This window comes from Triticum urartu, chromosome 7A, assembly GCF_056163025.1.
Source record: "Triticum urartu cultivar PI428250 chromosome 7A, HENAU_Tu73, whole genome shotgun sequence".
Lineage (NCBI taxonomy): Eukaryota > Viridiplantae > Streptophyta > Magnoliopsida > Poales > Poaceae > Triticum > Triticum urartu.
This window is the reverse complement of record NC_141879.1, coordinates 488,590,273-488,596,272: the sequence shown is the minus strand read 5'-3', so window position 1 is coordinate 488,596,272 and position 6,000 is coordinate 488,590,273.

Sequence of the window (6,000 nt, the reverse complement as noted above, 5' to 3'; positions counted from 1 at the left end):
ATTCTGTTTTTATCATTTACCTACTCGAGGATGAGAATGAATTAAGCATGGGGATGCTTGATACGTCTCCAACGTATCTATAATTTTTTATTGCTCCATGCTATATTATCTACTATTTTCGACATTATTGGGCTTTATTATCCACTTTTATATTATTTTTGGACTAACTTATTAACCGGAGGCCCAGCCCAGAATTGCTGTTTTTGCCTGTTTTAGGGTTTCGAAGAAAAGGAATATCAAACAGAGTCCAAACGGAATTAAACCTTCGGGAACGTGATTTTCTCAACGAACAAGACCCAGGAGACTTGGACCCTACGTCAAGACACAAAAGAGGAGGCCACGAGGTAGGGGGCGTGCCTACCCCCCCCCCCCCAGGCGCCCTCCACCCTCGTGGGCCCCCTGTTGCTCCACCAACGTACTCCTTCCTCCTATATGTACCAACGTACCCCCAAACGATTAGATACGGAGCCAAAACCCTAATTCCACCACCGTAACTTTCTGTATCCATGAGATCCCATCGTGGGGCCTGTTCCTGTACCAACCCGACCTCAAACGGTCAAGTCTCTGTGCTTCCGTGCCATCCCTGGATCAGTAATGCTGACACACAGTACTTGAAGGATTTATAACAGAGTAGCAATCACACACTTATTACATCAGATGTCTCAAAAGAGATCTTATTACAATAAATATGGCTTAAGGCCATCTAATACGATAACAGCGGAAGGCTTGGAAGATAAAGTGAGTCCATCAAATCCAACGGCATAGCTGAGTTGCGCGGCAATGACCTAACGAACCTTACTCCTCGTCTGAAAAGTCTGCAACATAATACGTTGCAGCCCGAAAACGGATCAGCACATGGAATATGCTGGCAAAGTAACATAGTAGAGCAAGAACAGAATAATGCTATCACTACATGCATATTTGGCTGGTGGAAAGCTCTATGGTTACAGTTTTTGCGAAAAGCCAATTTTTCCCTACAACAAAGGAATAGATTTTAATTTTACTATCATGGTAGTTGAAACATCATTGAAAAGGTTCCTCCAACTCAATCCCAATTAAAGTGATTAACAACCCAACAATCTTAATTTAAGAGTGATGAGATACTTAAGATACTCCAAGTACTAGATACTCAAGATTTGTCCATAACCGGGGACACGGCTAACCATGATTAGTTTGTACACTCTGCAGAGGTTTGCGCACTTTTCCCCACAAGACTCAATCTCCTCCGTTGGATTTCTCGCACGACATGATGTTTGAGAAACGGATGACCGAGACACAGTCTTTCAGAAACATTAACTCTCTACTCCGGGTAGACCATACCAAACCTACAAACCCACTACCTGCTGATCTACCTCTTCAAGAGCTTCACGTAACTTACTCAACTATGCTAGAGCCCATAATAGCTTGTGGCTGCACACGGAAGTTTCTAGCATGAATCATCTCAGTTCCCTTTGAGCCTGGGTGGCGGTCGATAGGAAGATCACACGGGTACTCCGGGATTTCCAAAAATACAGGCAACACTGGGTACTCCAGGTGCCTCAATCCAACCAAATGTGTATTGAAGTTGCCACCTTAAGTTGAACCATTAATTAACAATCTCACATCTGTCATGGATTTCACTCATCGAAACCACGTCTACGAGCATAGCATAGCAATATAAGCAACGCGTAGAAGTAACTCCCAAGGTTTGAATGTAACAGTGTAATAGGTTCTACCTCATCAACTACTTCCCAACCCACATGTTAATGACATCCTAACCATGCAATGTTTGAAGGTTGAAACTAATGCATAAAACTGGGTGATAAAGGGATAGGATCGAAGTGTTACTTGCCTTGCTGACGATCCGGGTAACCTAGGGACTCCAAATAACACGCTTCGCACTCCGGGAATTCTATCGCAAACAAACAATAGCATACATAAGCAACAACCAAAGAAGCATGGGTAAAACTCAAATAAGAAGGTCTAACCGGAAAGTTCAACTTAAGAACTCCAGTTTGCAAAAAGACTTAAACCAAACGGAGCAACAAAACTCAAACGGCGAAGGAAACAAGATCCGTTTACTAATCTGAACTAAGGTCAAATTTTACAGTACCAAAATCTTGTTCATGTTGGTTAAGAGGAAAGAGGGTCTCGAGACAAAGATCTAGGCACTTGAATCGCCTGACTCCGACTAACGAGCGAAAAGATAAACTGAAACGAAAATCGGATCAGAAATCGCGATCGAGAATAATCGCGGAAAACTCCGATAAAAAGAAAACTGAAGAACAGACTAACAAACGAGCGTTCGTTATCTGTAACTAACGAGCGAAAACTGTTCGTTAAAATGAACGTATGGACGAACGTCCGCTAAATAGAAGAACCGGGAAAAACGGCGAACCGATCTAAAAAAACGAACTAGGGTTTTTTTTAAAAAACCAAATCGGTTTTCTCAAAAAAATGGCGGCGGCGAAACGGCTCGTTACCTCTCCGGTGAGGCTCCGGCGAGGCAGGGCTCGGGCGGCTAGCGGGGTGGCGGGGCGGCGCGGCGCGGCGAGGGGCGGCGGCGGCGGTGCAGCGACGACGGCGAGGCGCGGGAGCGGGGCCGCGCGGCTAGCGGGGCGGCGGCGCGGCTCGGCTCGGGCGTGCGGGGCGGCGGGGTTTGGTGGTGGTGGCGGGGATGGCGCGGTATATAAGGGGGGAGGTGGCTTGGAGGAGGGGGCAAGGCGGCGGCGGTGGAGGAGTCCTGCTCGGACTCCGGTCCGAGTCGGAGCGGCGGCACGCGCGACTCCGCGCGGGAGACGGCGGCGGCGGTGGTTGGGCCGGCCCGGCTGGGTTTGGCCCAGTCGGCGCTTGGAAGCATTTTTTTATATAATTCCGCCGAACAAAAAATAAATCCTAGAAAATAAAATAAAAAACTAAAATGCCAAAACGAATTTTCACCGTCTAAATAGAATATTTAGAACGAGATGAACATTTTCTTGGCCCTAAACTGCAATTTTGAAAACGTGCAATTTTTCTAATGCAAATAAAATCCTAATAAAATCCAATAAATGATTTTAATATTTTTCCTCCAATATTTCGATTATTTTGGAGAAGTCATATTATCTCCTCTCATATATTTTAATATGAAATACTTTTCGGAGAGAAAATAATTAAAATCAAAAATCCTCGTTTCATTATTTGATAAAAATCAAATATGACAACCGGGAAAATCCCCAACTCTCTCCGATGGTCCTTGAATTGCTTAGGATTTCGAGGATTGCGGAATGAAAATGCAATAAAATATGATATGCAAGAATGACCTATGTATAACATTCCAAATTGAAAATTTGGGATGTTACAAACCTACCCCACTTAAGATGAATCTCTCCCTCGATATTCGGGTTGGCTAGAAAATAGGTGTGGGTGGTCTTTGCGTAGATCATCCTCTTGTTCCCAGGTGGCTTCATCCTCGGTATGGTGACTCCACTGAACTTTGCAAAACTTGATAACCTTGCTGCGGGTGACTCGGCTGGCAAACTCAAGAATCTTAACTGGCTTTTCCTCACAAGTTAAATCACTTTCCAACTGAATCGCCTCCAAGGGTACTGTATCTCTTAACGGTATATCGGCCATCTTGGCATGGCACTTCTTCAACTGCGAAACGTGGAACACGTCATGAACTCCTGACATTCCTTCAAGTAACTCCAACTTGTAGGCAACTTCTCCCATCCATTCCAATACACGATACGGTCCTACAAATCTCGGGGCTAACTTTCCTTTAACTCCAAAACGTTTCACTCCTCGCAAGGGGGATACTCGCAGATGTGCTCTGTCTCCAATTTCATAGGTTACCTCCTTGCGTTTCGAGTCTGCATAACTCTTCTGCCTGAACTGAGCAATCTTCAGTCTATCACGAATCAGCTTAACTTTCTCTTCAGACTCCTTGATCAAGTCTGGTCCAAACAACTGCCTGTCTCCTACTCCATCCCACATTAACGGCGTTCTGCACCTTCGTCCGTACAGGGCTTCGAACGGTGCCATCTTCAAACTGGATTGGTAGCTATTGTTGTATGAGAACTCTGCGTAAGGCAAATTGTCATCCCAACTAGATCCATAATCTAGCGCACAGGCTCTCAACATATCTTCCAGAATCTAGTTGACTCTCTCGGTCTGTCCATCTGTCTGCAGGTGAAATGCGGTAGTGAACTCCAATCTCGTACCCAAAGTCTGATGTAACTGATGCCAAAACTTTGAGGTAAACTGTGTTCCTCTATCTGATACGATGGTCCTTGGAACTCCATGCAGACATACGATTCTGGACATATATATCTTGGCCAACTTTGCACTTGTATAAGTGGTTTTCACTGGGATAAAGTGAGCCACCTTGGTCAAGCGATCAACTACTACCCATATGGAATCATATCCTGATTTGGTCCTGGGCAATCCGGTGATAAAGTCCATGCCAAGCTTATCCCACTTCCATTCGGGTATCGGCATAGGCTGTAACAATCCTCCCGGCTTTTGATGCTCTGCCTTCACTCTCTGACATACATCACATACGGCTACGTACTCGGCAATATCCTTCTTCATCCCTGTCCACCAGAAACGTTCCTTCAAATCCAGATACATCTTGGTGTTTCCAGGGCGTATCGAGTATGGTGAGTCATGGGCCTCCTATAGTATTAACTTCCCGATCTCCGTGTTATTGGGCACGTATATCCGGTCCTCAAACCATAAGGTATCGTGCTCATCCTCACGAAAACCTTTAGCCTTTCCTTTGCTCATCTTCTCCTTTATCTCAGCAATCTCTTTGTCATCCTTCTGAGCTTCCCAAATTTTACCCAACAATGTCGACAGAACTTCCATTGTTGCAACAAAACCTCTAGGAACAATCTCTAATCGAAGTTCCATGATATCCTCTGCTAACTCCTTTGGCACTCCCTTACTTGCAAGGATATTAGCATAACTCTTCTGGCTCAAAGCGTCTGCTACGGCATTGGCCTTTCCTGGATGATAGTGCAGCTTCATGTCATAATCCTTTATAAGCTCCAACCATCTCCTCTGCCTAAGGTTCAGTTCCTTCTGTGTGAAGATGTACTTCAAACTCTTATGATCCGTGTACACATCACAACGGTTTCCAATAAGGTAATGTCTCCAAGTCTTCAATGCATGCACTACGGCTGCTAACTCCAAATCATGCGTGGCATAATTCAACTTGTGAGGTTTTAGTTGTCGCGAGGCATACGAAACAACTCTTCCGTCCTGCATAAGCACACATCCAAGTCCCAAGCAAGAGGCGTCGTAATACACTTGGAAATCCTTATGTATATCTGGCAGTGTCAGTACAGGGTTTGTAGTCAAACGTTTCTTGAACTCCTGGAAACTTGCCTCACAATCTTCCGTCCATTTAAACTTGGTATCCTTCTTCAATAACTCCGTGATTGGCTTCGTAATCTAGGAAAAACTCTTAATCAATCTCCGATAGTGTCCTGCAAGTCCAAGAAAACTGCGGATCTCGCCAACTGAAGTGGGTGCCAACCATTCAGTGACTGACTAAACCTTGGTAGGATCTACTGCTACACCTTCTCCTGATATAACATGTCCAAGGAATCCAACTTCCTTCAGCCAAAACTCGCATTTGCTGAACTTGGCATACAACTGGTGTTCCCTGAGTTTCTCGAGAACTAAACGCAAATGCTCCTTGTGCTCCTCTTCATTCTTCGAGTATACCATTATATCATCAATAAACACCACAACAAACTTGTCCAAATATTCCATGAATACCTTGTTCATCATGCTCATGAAATAGGCAGGGGCGTTAGTCAGTCCAAACGACATGACCGTATATTCATATAATCCGTAACGCATGGTGAATGCTGTCTTTGGTATATCTTTCTCTTGAATCTTCAACTGATGGTATCCCGATCGCAAATCGATCTTCGAAAACACCATAGCTCCTTGCAGCTGATCAAACATATCATTGATCATCAGTAGTGGGTACTTGTTCTTGATCGTCACTTCATTCAAGGCCCGATAATC